The sequence below is a fragment of the Gossypium arboreum genome, chromosome 10, assembly GCF_025698485.1.
Source record: "Gossypium arboreum isolate Shixiya-1 chromosome 10, ASM2569848v2, whole genome shotgun sequence".
Taxonomy (NCBI): Eukaryota; Viridiplantae; Streptophyta; class Magnoliopsida; order Malvales; family Malvaceae; genus Gossypium; species Gossypium arboreum.
In genome coordinates, this window is record NC_069079.1 from 36,432,470 (window position 1) to 36,450,725 (window position 18,256).

Sequence of the window (18,256 nt, forward strand, 5' to 3'; positions counted from 1 at the left end):
ACCCCCATTCCCTAGAAGGCTCCCCTACTGTAAACAAAAGTGAGAAGAGAAAGAAATTCTAGAGACGTTTTGGAAGGTAGAAATTAACATCCCATTACTCGATACGATCAAATAGGTTCCATGTTATGAGAAATTCTTAAAAGAGTTGTGCACTGGTAAGAAGAAGCTCCTAGGTAACGAGAGGGTAAATGTAGGAGAAAACATCTCTATTGTTTTACAAAAGAGAATCTCACCTAAGTGTAAGGACTAAGGTATGTTCTCTATATCCTGCAAAATAAGTAATGTTGACATTAAAAAGGTCATGTACAATTTAGGTGTATCTATTAACATTATGCCTCTATCTATTTATAAATTGCTAAACACGGGTCCTTTGAAAGAAACAAGGGTGATCATTCAGTTAGCGGATAGGTCAGTTATGTATCCCCAAGGGGTAAATGAAGTAATTTTTCCTACAGATTTTTACATCATCAATATGGAGGATGACAACTCAAAAATTTTCTCCAATATTCTACTCATGAGACCATTTTTAAACACTGCATGTATGAAAATTAATGTCTGGAGTGGAATGCTCACTATGGAATCTGACAGTGGAGTGGTTAAATTCAATGTTCATGAGGGGATGGGTCACCCCTGTACAATGACAAATGTCTCTAGCATTGATATTATTGAACCATTGACAAAGTTACATTTTGAATATCATGAAGAGGATGAATGCAAAATGTACTTTGCAGGAGTTTAGATTTCGATGCTATGGAAAAATTAGAAGAATTAGTAACGATCGAAGAACCAATTCATGAGGCTATTTTTCTCATAGAGGCATCATAGTTTTCCAGAAGTCAAGGTAAAAATTTTCAATTGCCTCATTCAAAAATTAAAATTTGTCCTTTTGTTTTGTAGGCCTCAGAATTTGAACTCAAACCATTATCGAAACATTTAAAGTACGCCTTTTTAGGTAATAGAAACACTTTACTGGTAACAATTTCAAGTAAAATTTCAAGACTTGAAGAAGAGAACTTGATTCGGGACTTGAGGGACTATAAAGCAGTTAACAAATGGACCATTGTCGATATAAAAAGTTTAAGTCCCTCAATCCACTAATGATGGAGGTCGTGAAAAAAGAAATTTAGAAATTGCTAGACATCATAATGATATACCTAATTCCTGATAATAACTGGGTTAACACGGTCCATGTAGTGTTTAAAAAAACTGGTGTGACTATAATTAAAAATTTAGCGAGTGAATTAATTCTCACTTAGGTCTTAAACGGGTGGAGAGTTTGCATAGATTACAAGAAATTGAATGCTTTGACTCGAAAAGATCACTTTACACCTCCTTTTATTGATCAAATGCTTGAACGCTTAACTGGTAAATCTCACTATTGTTGTCTTGATGGTTATTTAGGATTTTTTTCTAGATTCTAGTAACATTAGAGGACCAAGAGAAGACAATGTTTATGTGTCCTTTTGGCATATCCACCTATAGAAGGATGCCAGTTGGACTCTACAATGCGTCGGCCACATTTTAGAAGTGTATTGTAAGGATATTTTCAGAATATGTTAAGAAAATAATAGAGGTATTTATGGATGACTTCACGGTGTACGGTAATTCTTTCGATGAATGTCTATCAAATCTCACTAAGATAATACAAAGATGCCTAGAATTTAATCTCATTTTATGGTTGACAAGAGAATAATTCTAGGACATTGTCTTCACTAAAAGGATTACGATCGATAATGCCAAAATTGACAATATTAACTCACTTCCATACCCTACAATAGTGAGGGAAATTCGTTCTTTTGTTGGCCATGCAAGTTTTTATAAATGTTTTATTAAGGATTTTTTGAAAAATTCACGACCACTTTGTAACCTATTGCAAAAAGACAAAAAATTTTAATTCAATCAAGCATGCAAAGACATATTCAATACTCTCAAGCATAAGCTTGTTTCAGCTTCCATAGTGTAGCCACCCAATTGGGATTATATCTTCGAGATTATGTGTGATGCAAGTGATCACAGTGTATGAGTCATTCTTAGGCAAAGAATCGAAAAGGAACTCCATGTCATCTATTACGCCTTTAAAACATTAGATACCGCCTAAAGTAACTATTCAACTACTAAAAAAGAATTATTAGTAATTGTTTTTACTTTGGAAAAATTTTAGATCATGTTTTTTGGGCACTAAAATCATTATTTTTTCTAACCATATAGCTCTAAAATATTTGATAGCAAAAGGAGGCGAAACCGAGGTTGATTAGATGGATTCTGCTTTTACAATAGTTTGACCTCGAGAAAAAAGACAAGAAAGGGTGTGAGAACTTAGTAGCGGACCACTTAAGTCAATTGTCGCTCTCAAAAGATGATATGCCGCTGAAGGATGATTTTCTAGACGAGAATATATTTTCAGCACAAGTAGTTTACCCATGGTACCCAAATTTGGTAAATTACCTCATTACAGGTATTATCTCATCTAACTTATCACACTCTTAAAAGAACAAAGTCAAATAAGATTCATGGTATTATATTTGGGATGATCCCTACCTATGGAAACACTATTCTGATCAGGTAATCTGACAATGTGTCATAGAGATTGAGGTACAATCTATTCTAGCATTTTGTCATTCTTATGCTTGTGGAGGGCATTTCGATCCTAAACGTACTGCACAAAAGGTACTTGAGTGTGGATTATATTGACCATACATTTTTCGTGATGCTTACTTATTTTGTAAGACTTACGAGAGATGTCAAAAGGTGGGTAATTTGAGCCGAAGGAATGAAATGCCCCTCACACCTATACATGTGTGCAAAATTTTTTATGTAAAGGGCATCAATTTCAAGGGTCCAATTGTTTCCTCATTTGGCAATATTTATATTGTGCCAGCTGTTGATTACGTATCTAAGTAGGTAGAAGCTAAAGCTACCTATCGTGATGATGCTAAAACTGTAGTGGAATTTGTGAAAAACTCTATTTTTTTCCAGGTTTGGCACACCGAGAGCGTTGATAAGCTATCGAGGAACACACTTCTATAACAAGATAATATATGCACTATTGAATAAGTATGGGGTAAAACAATGAGTGGCCACGACTTATCACCCATAAGCAAATAGTCAAGCAAAAGTTTTCGTACTGTGAAATTAAGTCAATTTTAGAGAAGACAGTGAAACCGGATAGGAACAACTAGAGCCTACGATTAAATGATGCATTGTGGTCATACCACACGACTTACAAAGGACCTGTAGGCATGTCACCTTATCGACTCAAATTCAGTAAACCATGTCATCTTTTAGTAGAGCTAGAACATAAGGCTTATTGGGTTGTCAAACAATGCAACATGAAATTGGATGTCGCAGGTGAATATCGAAAATTACACATTCAAAAGCTTGAAGAAATTTGACGTGGTGCATATGAAAATTTTAAAGTTTATAAAGACAAAACCAAGGTATTTCATGACCAGAAGATATCTCATAAATAATTTTTAGTTGGACAGAAGGTGTTACGTTAGGATACTACACTGAGGATATTTGTAAGTAAACTTTGAACTAAATGGCTAGGTCATTTCATTATTACTTAATTGTTTCCTCACGATGCGGTAGAAATAAAGAGCGATGAGCACGAAAAATGCTTCAAGGTTAATGGACAAAGGTTGAAACCTTTTTACGAGCACTTTCAGGTGCATATGGTGGAATAATTAATTCTTGAGGAGTTGAACGAGTAAATTCTCAGGTCGTCGAGCTAACGACGTTAAACAAAAGCGTTATTTGGAAGGCAACCCATATTTATTTATTTTAATTTATTTATTTTTGAGTTGAGTTTAATTTATGTTGAAAATAAAAAAATAAGATTATTATTTAATATATTTTAATGTGTTGTTTTCTAGGAACGATGGTAGAGACTGTCGTTTTTCATCCAAAAATAAATCAAATTTAGATTTCTATGGCGAGGGCACACCTTGTCAAATTTAAATACTGCCATTTGCTGAAACATACACCTAGGATCGAATCGGCTAGAACCAACACGAACTATCCAAACCACCCTCCGCCAAATTAAACAATCACGGGGAGTACACTTGACCTTTCTATTTATTGTTCCTTTATTATTGCACATTGAGGGCAATATAGGCTAAGTAGGGGGATTCGTAGAATATGCAATATTATTTTTTGCTTTTCATTGTATGTGTTAATTCTTATACTGAGATTATTCCTTAGTTTGTTTGAAATTGAGCCCTTAATTTCTATGCTTAGTTAATTCAAATGGTTGGGTGATTCATGAATAATTGCTTGTTACTTAGTTTGATTGACAAGTGTTTTATAGAATTGAAAATATTGTGCTAAAATCAACATCTCAAGAAAATTGTTAGCTCTTTACACTTGCTTAATAAAAATACTTGAGTCATAGATAAGTAATTTTATCTTTTGTAAAAAAAGGAGTTCAAACAGTAAAATAAATATACATATTCCGCTAATAGCTTAGTTATGAGAGAAGATTTTAGAAATGTGACCAAATTGAGTAACTGGGATGACGAGCTTGGCTAGTCATCTCATTTTGCGTCAAAAGATTTGAGTGACGAACCAAAACTTGCAACACTCCGCTAATCAGGCTGCCACGAGTAAGGAAAAATAATCTGTTTGGAGTCATGTCAAAATTGAGTAATCGGGGTGAGGTGCTTGGGTTGTCATCTCATTTCGTGTGTTGAAAAATTTGATTCAGAACGTGTAACATCCCTAACCCGTATCCGTCTCTAGATTAGGGTTAAAGGCGTTACTAGACAAATCAAAATATTTTACGAACAATTCATATACATCATTCTCAAATCATAATCAAACATCGATAATAAGTCATTTACTTAGGTTATCGAGACCTTAAACAAGCATTAGAAAAAGGTTCGAACTAAACCGAGCACAAATAAATTTTTTTGAAACTTAAACATTTTTCAAAGTTATAAAGGTCACACGCCCGTGTGAGCATGTCGTGTGCCTCACATGGCATTAGACAGCCCGTGTGTCTAAGCCGTGGCAAAACAGGGCATACATACTGAGTTATCCACACGGCCACAAGACATGCCCGTGTGCCTTGGCCGTGGTCAAAACTGACTTATGTTACACGGCTAACCACACGCCCGTGTGTCTAGCCCATGTACCCTTCGAAATGGCCATACACGTCCATGTACCAAGGCTATGTGCCTCACATGGCCACCAGACATGCCCGTGCGTCTAGGTCATGCTCAAGACTGACTTGAATAACTAAATTATAGCAGACACATGGTCGAAACACTCGCCCTTTGCTCAACTGTGTGGGGTGAAATTAGGCTTGGTTTAAGCCACATTTTCCACCTATCTCAAACACTCCAAAAACACAACATTTTAACATCATTTGTGTACATTCATAGGCAACCAAATTAACCAATTTGTACATATTCTATGCCATTCAAATTCCATCGAATTCACTACACAATTTCACAACCAAAGTATACCAAAATCAATATAACTTACATAAATTCAAAGTACATAAATCATTATCTTATCACAAATTCATATCACAAAATTTACCGTTTCAACATTTCATATTCAAACTATCACTTAAGCATTATATACATTATATAACTTACCTATCAAACACATCATTTAGGCCAACTCAACAGGCCATACATACCAATATTTACAAGCCAACTCTCATGACTAGATATTCACATCACAAAACATACCAAAATACTTCTACCTTATACATGCCATATACCATAAATACAACTCTCAAAATGGTACCAAAATAGATTTCTGATATTGTGAATGAGTCGCTGACGATCTCCAGATCCGAGCTAGCTTTATAACACTGTAAAACAGAGAACATTTCACACAGTAAGCTTTGAAGCTTAGTAAGTTCGCACCAAATATAATCAATAGTTTATATAATACAAAACATCAAAGAATAAACACTTAGTAATTCACAAATCATCCATCAATTCTATTTCATCACATTTAATATGATCATACAATTTCATCAAACTTCATACACATAGTATCATCTAACACATAGGTATCATACATACCTGAGCTTTCTCGTATTTATTCATTCCATTATCACCTCTTGTTCAAATACATTAACTCATTCGGAAGTCTTTTCATACTTTAAGATTTCGCACACTTAGTGCTTTAATAGTTAGCCAAAGCTGTAATAGTCCTGCTCACTTGTGCCATCTCAAATAAACCGAAGCTATCTCGGTATCACACACTTAGTGCCTTATATAGCCGAAGCTATTCCAATTCACACACTTAGTGCCATTTATAGTCGTAGTTATTTTAAATTGCACACTTAGTGCCTAACATAATCGATTTATTATTGTGTTAAAACCATAATCAAATATATAAAATTTATGAATTATCGAAGCATTAAAACTTAAATTGCAACATCATTTCTCACATACGAACTTACCTCGTACTCGAAATTGACGATTCGGACCGTTTATTCGATAACCTTCGATTTCCCTCGATCTAAATCCGAATTCCTCTTTTCTTGATCTATATGTATTCAAAATTAATCTTTTTATTCAAAAAATCATTCAATTCAATCCATACAACATATTTAGGACATTTTTCAAATTAGCCCTCACATTTTCATATTTTATCAATTTAGTCCTTATTTCACAAAATCACAAAATACACATAATTTCAACAAACCCATACATAGCCGAATTTTCCTATGGTCCCTATCAGCCCATTTTTAACATTTATTTCACATTTTAGTCCCTCAATTTCTCACTTTCACAATTTAGCCCAAAATACTCAAATTCATCAAAAATCCCAGTACAAAACTTAGTAATCTAACACATATCTTCCATTTACTATCATCAAACTTCATAAGACCCACATTATCAACAATGGCTCAACTCAAAATGATCATTAAATTCAAAAATTGAGGCATGGGCTTAATAGATTACTAAGCAACGATCACAAAAACGTAAAAATTATCAAAAATAAACCAAAACACATACCTTAATTAGCCAATATGAGTGCCGAACCCTAGAACTCTTATTTTCTCTTCTTTTTCTTTGTAATTTCGGCAAGGATGATGAATTAAAACACTAGATTCATGTTTTGTTTCATTAATATTACATAAATATACATTTTACCATTTTAACCTTATTATAAACATTTAAAATCCACTAACCCTTGCCATATATGTCCATTCATAAATTCAATGGTCTAATATCAACTTACGGACCTTATAATTATTAAGCCATAACAAATAGGAACTTAAAAAAATAGAACACATCTTTTGCATTTTCTGCGATTAGGTCCTTTTATCAAATTAAACACATAAATGATAAAATTTTCACACGAAACTTTCCCACATGTCAATTCACATATTATAAGCACGAAAAATAATATTAAAATATTTTTTGACTATAATTTATGGTCCTGAAACCACTATTCTGACTAGGGTCTAAACTGGGCTGTTACAGAATGATCGCCTTGCAAGTTTGATTTAAGCATTAATTTAATGAAGAAGTTGATTTTTGCATAATGTTAGAAATTTATTAAACGCTTGTTGGTTAAACCTAGAAATTGCTTATTCATGCTTCACTTAAATTATCATTATGCTTGGTTGTGGAAGGATACTTGATTTCGAAAAAATTGTCAAATGATTTCTAATATGAGAATACACAACATGCTTAAGGACAAGCATCGGCTAAGTAGGGGGATTTGATAGCAAGCTAATTTTGTGTGTGTAATGTACTTATTTTTTGTCATATTTTGAGTAGAATGCTACTAAGCTTGTGGTTTTTTATTTAAATTCTGTCAGGATGTAATTGGAATGCCAAAGTTCAAATAAACAAGCAAATTGGGATAAATTGGAATGAAAAGCAATAAAAGGGGCCAAATTGAAAAGTTACATAATTTGTGACTGATTAAAAATTAGATTTTGAATTTGTCAAACTTTATAAATGGAAAAAAAATATGACTTTAGTTGGTTGCTAGGCATAATCTTAGGAGGAATCATGCTAAATTCAACATGTGAGAACTGTATAAATACCTTGTAATTATGGCATGAAAAGACACACTTGAAATTGAATTAAAAACAATTTATTTTTCCTTTCCCTTTTCACTCGTCTGTGGCTATCAAGCTAGTGCCATTTTTTTGGTTCAATTGCTCTTTAAGTCCTTTCTCCTTCTCACCTATCACCATTTCAATTAAATTTATTCTCTTAATCCAGCAAAGCAAGATTAATCTCATGCTCAACTAAATCCCATTTATCCTTAGGTCGATTGTCATTCTGATCGAAAATTGTGAGATATGAACCTATGCTAAAAATTTACAACACGGTATTCATTATCTCTCCAATATATGGGATAGTCATATTTGTCCCTTAAAGTTAATCAAATTTCAACTGAAAGTGAATGTTAAGAGGGAGCTGTTTTGGCGTACAGTTGGGAAAATGAGTCGATCGTCTACCGTATTCGAGTTCCTGCAAACAAATTGGCGTGTCCAATTGGGAAAAGTTAGTTGGGTTCCATCAAGGGAGATGGTGATCGGATTTAAACGACCCACATGGTTGAGGCTGTTAATTCGAGTTAGGCTTTTCTAGATCACCAAGTTGTCAATATATTAAATTGTGGGCACATGTTACATGATTAGATAATTGAAAAGGGTTGGTTTACATGTTGTACCGGAACCAACTACACAAGGAAGAGTTGGCAGTTAAGGCGTCATTGATTGCTATAACCAACTTATCGTTTGGAGGAAAGAAATCCACTTTCAAGGATCGATTCGAGTTTGAAGTGTACCGATGCTAAGGCTAAGCATTCACATATTTGATTTACCAACTTAATTTTATTTTTGCAATTATCATTCTATTATTATTTCATTTTATCTTATATTTGTTTTTTTATCAACTAAATTCCCCTTTATTTATTTTTTAGCTCTGCACGTACAAGTCGTGGGTACGACAGCTGCCTAGACTTAGGAATTTGGTTACGTAAATAGGAAAATTAGGAATCCCAGTCCTTGTGGGATTGACCCTACTACTCTATACTACTATTTAATTCAATTAGAGCGTAGGAAGTTATATTGAGTGGTTTTGACGCCTATCAAAGTCCATTAACTGGAACAATTATCTTGGTTTCCAAAAAATATGAAGCTTAGAAATTAGATTATTAAAGCCAATTTTCCTTTCAAGAAGCTTGATGATCACTTGTTTCGCCATACTTTTTTGAATTACTGTGTACTCTCTTAGAGCACTTGGTGTCAAAAATTTCTTTCATCATCTTTGTAACAACATCAACATCAAAGAGTTCAAACTCATCCTTCTCATAATGTTCATCCACACTTTCATTCGAAACCCAACCTAGTAGTTTGTCCTTGAGCAAAACCAATTTTTAACCTCCATCATCAATCCTCATATCACTCACATTCAATGGATCATCATCCCATAGATAGACTTTCTTGGTTGCCCTTGCTACCCTGAATGTCCTAACGACTACTCCATTTTCAAAAGATAAGAAAAAAAATAGCACATTAATTTTTGTTACTATATAAATTCCAACTTTATAAAGGTTACATTTCAAAAAGAAATAATACATATAAATATAAGGTTAAATTATGCCATTAACCCCTATATATTTTTTTTAAATTTGATATTTAATCTATATATTTTAAAATTTAAAAACGCAATCCTCATACTTTCAATTAAAAATCTTAGTCTAATTATTATTTGTAACACCCCTAACCCGTCATCGTCATCGAATAGGGTTTACGAAGCATCACAATGAATAACTAAACAATTCATAACTTAAAACTTTTCAAATATTAGTTTGATTATAAATAATCAAATTATATGGTAAACATAGCAAACATAACATATGAACTTTAAAAAGTTTAAAGGACCTAAATATAACCTAAAATTACTTAATAGAATATAAATTTCAAAAGTTTTAAAGTTTAAAGTACCTAATGAAAATTCGTAGTTAGTATCGATACTGCATCGATACCTTTTTAAAAATCGATACCAAAATACTATATTGTTTTCATTTCAAAGCAAAGGGTATCGATAATTATTTTAAGGTATCAATATTTTATGATCAAGTATCGATACTTAAAAAAAAATTGATACCATTTTTACATTCTGTATGTTTTAAAACTTTTTCACAAAACCAGGTATCAATCCATATTCCAAAATATCAATACTTAAGTTCTAAATGGTAAAATCTCAACTTTAAGAGCACAATTCATGCCTTAGCCACCTAACAACAAGAAACAATAGATCTTGTCTATATACAACCCCTCAAAACACATTCAAACGCACTCCAAAACATGTCAAATCAATCATTCTATAAATTTAGCCAATATGCCATTAATAAGCACCACAATTTACACATCAAAGTTTGGTTCAATTCGAAATTTCAATTTCACTCCTTATGCATATATCACACATACCAAATATCCATTTCAAGAACATACCATTCAATAATAAATTACCTAATACCAAATGGGCATGCATAAGTATCTAATACCACATATTTACACCATTATTTACAAGCCATCAACTATGACATTAAGACACAATTAAGCTTGGCACAAATCCAAAACAAACCAAATTATCAAGATAACATTCAAGCCTTATTACTTGCCATTTACAACCATATGCCAGAATAACCAAAAACTTCCAAAATGATGGATGGATAGTGTGATTGAACTCCGACAAGATTCCAATAGATCGAGCTTTTTGATGATCTACAAAACAAAGCTAACAATTACATAAGTAACTAATCCTTAGTAAGCTTGTATAAATGGAAATCAAACATACCAAATATAATATGATTTAAATCAAGCATAATCTCATTATATTATGAGTAAAATTTCCTTCCCTACTGCACTGCCTCACACGGTTAGTAACTGAATATATAAACATATAATTCCATCCCATTTCATAAAACATAACTCAATAACAAATCTACATATCATCCATCATGTAATCAATTAATACACTTTTCACTTTTAACACATACACCAACATTTTCCATCCCATATTATAATATAACATAAACCTTTTCATATACGTACATATTCAAATGAAACCTTAATCCCTCATTAAACCAAATATAATATCATCGGATACTTTGGAAATGCTTACATGAGCTCGAAATGGGCCTGGTTACACAAGCTGTAGGTCAGGGTGTTAAGCTACACGATGCTGCTCACACGAGCTATGGAGAATCCATAACAAATACAGGATCTTAGCCATCGGTAGGACATCCAAGACTAGTACCTGAAATCGTATAACTCATAATAACGGGACATTTTCTATTTTAAATACTTTAAATTCTTTCCATTATACCTTTTCTAATATAAACATTCATGACACTCACATTTTTTTTCACATTTATTCATCAATTGAAATAACATTACAATTCAACCAACTTACTAATTAACAAATTTGTATTCAATCAAAGTTATACAAAACATAACATCAAACAGTCATTTATCTAAATTGGAAATTAACAAGTTTACCATTATACAAACTTACCTTGACTACCACGGTTGAAAAAATAGAGTCGACAACTAATCCAAGATTTTAGCTTTTCCTCAATTTAAAATTGATTGTGGCATTTCTTGATCATGCAAGCCAACAATACTTGACTGAACGCTTCTTACTCCTCTAATGGTGATTTTGGTTAGAACCAAGAGAAATGAAGAAGATGATGAGAGTTTAGTTTTTTTGTTTATGCATTTATTTATTTAATTACCAATTTACCTTTAAGATTTCTTTTAGCAAAAAGAAAAACAAAGCATAATACCATCCAACATGCATTCACATGGTATAATTGCCACATAAGGCCCTTAACTTATAATTCCATGACCAATTAACTATTAATACTAACTTTTGCAACTTTTACAATTTAGTCCTTTTCATTTAATTAACTATTTAAACCTTAAAATTTCTTAACTAAAATTTAATATAACCTAAATAAATACTCATAAACATTAAATAAATATTTAAACACTGGCTCAATTGTCAGAATCGTGGTCCTGAAACCACTATTTTAGACACTACTGAAAACGGACTATTACATTATTGTCGTTGATTGTTTCTGTTAAAATTTGTCACGTTAGCCTGTATATTTTCTATCAATCGTATGATATGTCACACGAGGGAAACTTAATTAACATGCTTTGGCAGAAAATACTTATGATTTTAATGACTAGTCTAGAATTTTGAAATCAAAATAATTTGAGGACTTAATTTTTAACTTTTTAAGTACATGGGCTAAATATCAAATCTTGTCAAAGTACAATGACTAACTGTAACACCCTATGCCCAGCCCAGCCATTGAGCCTGAGTAACAGGACGCTGTAACGACCCGAACTTTAAGGTTATAGGAAAAGTGTATTTTCGGGTCTCTGTTTCTAAAAAATGGATTAGAAAATATTTACCAAAAACAATTACGAAGTTAAGTGAGTGGTTAATTAAAGTTTAATTAAGTAAATTTAGCTTAATTAAGGATAATTGGATAAAAAGATTAAATTGAATATAGTGTGAAAGTTTAGTTCTAAAGTAATAGAAAATAAAAAGGACCAAAATGGCAATTAAGCCATACCCATGAAATGAGGCTGTAAATGGAAAAAAATCAAGATTTTTCTTGAATTATGTATATTAAATGTTATAATTGTTGTTATTATTATGGTTTTATATTAAACTATTATTATTATTATTATTATTATTATTATTATTATTATTAAATAAATTGAAATAAAGACAAATGTATGATGATAAAATTGTACAAGTGTAATATATGTATTTGAAACTTGGAATATAATTGTATATTTACTTAATTTTAGAACAAAAGATATTTATTAATTAAATAATTAAATAATGAGATTTTTGTTTGATAAATAAATTAAATAATGACAATTGTAATAAATTTATTGGTACAAATGTGAAAATATAAGTGTGTACAATTGTAATGTTAGTATTTGATATTAAATAAGATATTTATTAATTAAATAATTATATTATGAGATTTTATGTAATAAATATATTAAATTATGACAAATGTATGGTAAAATTTGTGACATGTGTAATAATAAAATGTATACAAATGTAAAATAAATATTGATTATTAAATAGATATTTATTAACTTATTATATATATATATATATATATATATATATATATAAAACAAAACAAAGTAAATGAAAGAAACAAAAAAAGAAAGAAACAAAATAGGCAAACATGAAACAGGGGAGAAAGAAGGAGAAAAAGAAAGGAAAGAAAGAAAGGGAAAATTGAAGGTTTGAAGCTTTAAAGTTTAATTGGTAAGTCAATATAACCCTTTTCACTTAGGTTCCATTTGGAAGCCAGGAAAACATTTTTCGGAAAATGTTTTCCTGGTTTTACCGTGTTTGGATGCTTGAAAACATTTTCCAAAGGGAAAATATTTTACTGGACACGGGTAAAATCCCCTTCAATTTGGGGAAAACGTCTTACTGATTTCAATTGTGTAAGACTTTTTTCATCTCCTCTTCATCCAGGTAAGGCTTTGTTTTTCATCCGTTCTGCCTTCTTTTTCTTTCATTCTTCAAATTTTTCCATGTCTTCTTCTTCTTTCATTCTTCAAATCTCTTCCATTTTTCCTTAATTCATCGCATTTTATTTCTTCTCAGGCAAAATTTACACACGCTGCTACTGTTTCGTTTTCTGTCTTCCCCTCTTTCTCAGGATCTCATTCCTCCTCGCAAAGTATGGCATTTTCTTATTTTTGCTTTTTCATTTTGTTTTGGTGATGGGTTTTGTGATGTGGAGTTGTGGTTTTGGTGATTCTCTTTTTCATTTGCATGTATTATGGATTCTGATTCCCTTGGATTGAGATTGATATGTGGTTGTTGTCCCTCTTTTGGTTCTCTTCATTCTTGCTATTTCGGCTTTTTTTGCCATACTAACAAACCGTGGTCGTTCTCTTGGTAGTCGGCAATGACTTTGCTTATACTTTCGGTTGTTGGTGGGATTATCATTTTTCATTCTATGGGTTTTGACTGGTGTTCTCATGTGTTGTTTAGGTTAGTTGTGTCATATACTTTGTGAGCCTATAGAACCAGAAGCTTCATTACTAGTTCTAGCACAAATACTCTTAGGCTCCGAACATCTTAATTTTGCCAACACAAGAAGTATATAAATTAGGCTCCACCAACTGGAACTGTTAAAAGTAAATTTAGATTCTTCTTATAAAACAGATTTGAAAATCTGATGTGCAAATATTATTATTCAAAATTAGAAGAGAGTTGTAATGCTAAGTGTTCTTGCTTGACTCATTAATAAAGATGCCAAATATGACAGAATCATCAAATGAGGTATACTTCTTTCATTGACAATCATAGTTTGGTTTATAACAGTCACTGATCACTGCCGGGGAATGTTAAATACACCCTCCATCTACCACAGAAACAACCTAATATAATAAGCACTCAATAGGGGTGATACCACTGGCCATCATTGTTGTGTTTTCCCCTGTTTGAACTTCCACTATCTTTACTATTTCTCTGATGTGGAGGTGGGCTTCGAAGTTGAGCTTCTGGTTGTTGCCTGCGTTAATAGGACGATAAATGGTTTAAAATCATTAGGTATATCCTACTATAAGATTACAACAATAGAATGTCACTGAAGTATAATCTTTTCCGGCATGCACAAATATGAAAAAACAGAAACTAAATTCCTTTGATTTTATTTTTTCCCTTTTTTGTTTTGGGGTATAAAGTCAAGTATTTAAGCATACGGGGAAGTTGACTACTTAATGCTACCAAACAAATCATAAACCTTGTTGTCATTGATGCTGATGACCATTTTAGATAAGGGATGACGCGTTTAGAGACCATAAAGTCTTCCAGTATGGTTCTCCAACATGGTGACACTATGGTTTGATTTGCTTAGTTTTATGGTCAATTAAAACATATGATAAGCAGCAGTTAAATATTTAGGTATAACAAACATCAAAATAATACCAAAATGGTTCAGATTTCATATTCAAACACAACACAACATAACACAACATAACATAACATAACATAACCATTGAGTTTGTAAGAGTTCCCCACCAGACAGATAGGAAAACATAAGTTTTAAACATAAGTCGTAAACAACAATATGGTGGTGAAACACCTCCCACCTATGCATACTTCTAATACAAGGCACTTACTAACAGCACTTGATTTATTTAGTACTTCCTTTCCAGGGATATAAGAGTGTTGCCTGCAGCTTCCTTCCAACAGAAGCTTGTCTCCAGGATACCTGCATTAAAAAAATAGATCCGATACAAGTTAACAATAAATACGGTATTCAACTGATATAATGTAAGGCACTGCAAACAGAATGATAAATAAATAGTCGGTTGGTTGTATCTTCTCAGATTTGATATGGCTCAAACTTCTGAAACATAAACTGATATTGCAATCTGGTTTAGTTGGGTTTATGTTTGTGTAACACCCCAAACCCGGCCCAGACGTTATGGCCGAATCTGATGTGCCACATTGAAGTTAAAAACCCATGTTTTGTTTTAGTGCTTTAAAAATCGACTTTTGTTAAGCTAACAAAGTGAATGGGAGATGGGCACCACGTAGGAATCCATAACAGAGGAGGTGAGCCATGAAGGCTGCTTAAGTACCAAACTCTTCTAATGGATCCAATCCTAGACATGCCCACAACCATTGCCACACTTGGTTAAATCGAGTTGTAATTTATTTAAGTTGAAATCTTTGATAAATCGTGGTGTGGTGTTATTTTGAAAACAATTATCATTTTGAAAACACGTCCTAAGTCTAGCCCATTTATTAACAAACAGATTAAAGTTATTAAAAATAAAATAATCCCAAAAAAATAATTAAAATGGCCTTATTACAACCCAAAACCAAACAATAATAAGATAAAACTTATAAAGAAATGAATCGGCTACTTATTGCAATTTAAAGAACCAGAAACAGTAGTGTGGCCATCTCCGAGTCCCTCGCAGCTCCAAACCATTTAAGCTTAGGGATTACCTGCACAGTTAGAAACGGGGTGAGTTTACTAAAACTCAGTGTGTAATCCCAATAACAAACAAATAGTGAAAACACAGTGTCAGTACAATCTGGGCCAAAGCCCTATTTAGTCTTGGCATATACTGGGCCGAAGCCTTTCGTTTAACAGTTACTGGGCCGAAGCCTTTTCATAAATTATATCACTGGGCCGAAGCCTTATCATAAATCATATCATTGGGCCGAAGCCTTATCATAAATCATATCTCTGGGCCGAAGCCTTTACTGTAAACGGTATGGTCCTTAGGCCCATTTCAATATCACATGTAATGTCAATGGTGTATGCAAGCCCATTTGGGGAGACTACTCGACCCACCATCCGCTACTCTCCACCTATACCAACCAACACACCATGTGGGGAATAACTCAACCCACCCAACCAACACACCACTGGCAGCATAGCTGCTTTATCATATATCTGGAGGCCTAGCCTCTTTAATAACTGGGGCAAAGCCCTTTTTGGTAAACTGGGGCAAAGCCCTTTTCAATAAACGGGGCATAAGCCCTTTTCGATGGCGGGGCATAAGCCCTTTTCAATAAACTGGGGCATAAGCCCTTTTCGGTAAACTGGGGCATAAGCCCTTTTCAATAAACTGGGGCATAAGCCCTTTTGCACTTCCTCCATTCATATAAAAACCCAACCCAATGCAACATGTCATGTATGCAAAATGTCATGCCCATATTTGAATAAACAATCACAGTCAAGTCATTCATATCACCAACATATATTCACAATCAATCCACAACCACACAAATTAAGTCACCACTTGCCCACAAGGGCAAAACAGTCATTTTTCACATTATAAGGGTATTTTCGTAATTTTACCAAATATCAGGGTTTTCCATGTTCATTACGATTGTCAATATTTCCGAGTGTTTAAACAATGATCTTTAACCCACTTCTCAAATTCAGGCTTTTGGGCCCAAAACCCTTAATGGGCCCTACGAATGTTGATTTAGCCCACTAAGTCTACTTAACCCAAATTTACAACAATACTAACAGTGTTAACATGCAACTTTTCCAAATTCCATTTTCTATCAATTTTACCCAAATGGGTCCGAAAGCCCATTGGGCCCAATTTTAGCCCATTGAGGCCCAACTTACCATCGTGCACAAAATTGAGTTCTTACCTGTTCCATCGATCCAAACACCGATCTTATCGTATTTATCGCATCTATACCCAAACGCAACATTACAAGTTCCCAAATATCGGTATTTTAGCATTTCGCTTCTCAAAGAAATATTAATCTAAGCTATTACGAGGGTTAGTACACACATTACGGCTTGAAGTTGAAACGTTTCCAAAATCAATTGCCTACGATAACCACCACATCACTCAAACTTAACTAATCCAATATCAATATATGTAAATCCTAAGCACATCACCATACGGAACATAAGGGCATATTCATCATTTTACCATACAGGGTATTACGGTCACTTTACCCTACTGTATGTTCTGATCTTTTTACCTAATAGGGTATTTTAGTCATTTCATCCTACAAGGGTGTTTTGGTAAATCTACAAACCAAGGGTATTTCAGTAATTTTGTAAACCAATGGTATTTCTATAATTTTTAAAAAGTCAAGGGTATTTCTGTAACTTTGTAAATTAGGGGTATTTTGGTAATTTTACAAATTGAGGGTATTTCGATAATTTCACAAACCAGTGGTATTTTGGTAATTTTAAAAACTAGGAGTATTTTGGTAATTTTACAAACCAAGAGTATTTTAGTAATTTTATAAATCGAGGGTAAAACAGTAATTCTGTAAATCAAGGGTAAAACAGTAATTCTATAAATCAAGGGTAAAACGATAATTCTGTAAATCAAGGGTAAAACGGTAATTCTGTAAGTCAAGGGTAAAACTGTAATTATGTAAATCGGGGGTAAAACAGTAATTATGTAAATCAGGGGTAAAACGATAATTCTGTAAATCGGGGGTACTTTGGTAATTTTACAAGTCGAAGGTATTTCAGTAATTTTACAAATCGAGGGTATTTCAGTATTTTTACAAACTAAGGGTATTTCGGTAATTTTAGTAAACTAAAGTATTCTAAACAGGGATAACAATACGAATGGGCCTAAAGCCTATTCTCGGCCCAAATGGGCCCACACGCTCGTGTGACCCTTTTAGCCCAAATCTAGCCACAAATATGAGATTCACCTAGCCTAGTCCAATATTTACTACACAATTAAACA